General features: G+C 33.9%; 1 non-coding gene across 1 annotated transcript; it reads left to right on the top strand.

Moving 5' to 3' along the window:
* Positions 1 to 423: 423 nt before the first annotated feature.
* LOC137204242 (U6 spliceosomal RNA) lies at positions 424 to 530 on the top strand. The gene has a single exon (XR_010933480.1). It is a non-coding gene; the product is annotated as a U6 spliceosomal RNA (small nuclear RNA).
* The last annotated feature ends 561 nt before the right edge of the window (positions 531 to 1,091 follow it).

Here is a 1,091-nt window from a genome sequence, read left to right as displayed (position 1 = left end):
ACGCGTGCATTCCAATCAGTCAAAATAGAGACTCCTTGGAGAACACCCTAGGAATTCAAAAGAGACCCTTGAAGGGGCATGTATTAGTAAACGGCTGAAATCCAGAGAAAAGCACTATAAATGCACCATAAGTCTGAAAAACAAGCTTTCAATGAAAAAATGGAAAATCTGAATAGCCCAATGTCTCCTTACAAAAATGGAATTTATAAGTAAAAAGACTTTCACAAGGAGATTCCATCCCAGGTGGCTTCAATAGTAAATTCTATGAAATGTTTCATAAAGAATAATACCATTCTAATACAAAATCTTTCAGAAAGTAGAGGAAAGGGGGACACGTGCCAACTCACCTAATGAGAAAGCATTGCACTGATACCAAAACCAGACAGTTATATTACAAAAAAATTTTTAAGGGAGAAAGTTATAGTGCCCACTTCGGTAACACATATGCTAAAATTGGAAAGATACAGAGAAGATTAGCATAGACCCTGCCCAAGGATGACACACAAATTCGTGAAGCAGTCCATATTTTTTCAACTCTACTTCAATAAATTTTTTTAAAAAATAAAAAAAGTTACAAGCCAGTTGCATTCATTTATATTTAAAGGACACTTCCCTGAAACGCTATTTTATAATTGTCTCTTTGTTAAATATCCAGATTTGGTGTCCTCAGGGCAATGCACCATGCAAAATTAGGGATGAGTGAAGGGCAGGTGAGAAAAGAAGAATCAGTGATTTTAAGAAATGGTATATATGGAAGTTTGTGGCCACGAAATTGATATCTTTAAAATTCTTGTTACCTCTGATGTCCTAATCTTGTAATCCTAAATTAGATTGCTAAGTAATGTGCAAGTATCTGCCCTGTTGCCTAAACAGTGTTCAAAGATTCTTTAGAAAGGAGATCTCGTCTCCAAGGACTCTCTTCTGCTCTGCCTTTTACTTAGCTTACAATTGTGTTTTATTTACCTTTCATTTCAACTAGATTGTTTTTATTCACCAACTTAATAAACATAGGGATCAGTTCATTTAAAAAATCTCCATTATAATTTTATCTTGAAATATTTATTATAGTTGTTATTGTTAGTTCATTTAGG

Source organism: Pseudorca crassidens, chromosome 12, assembly GCF_039906515.1.
Source record: "Pseudorca crassidens isolate mPseCra1 chromosome 12, mPseCra1.hap1, whole genome shotgun sequence".
Lineage (NCBI taxonomy): Eukaryota > Metazoa > Chordata > Mammalia > Artiodactyla > Delphinidae > Pseudorca > Pseudorca crassidens.
Note: the sequence above shows the minus strand (reverse complement) of the source record. Positions and strands in the feature narration are given on the sequence as shown.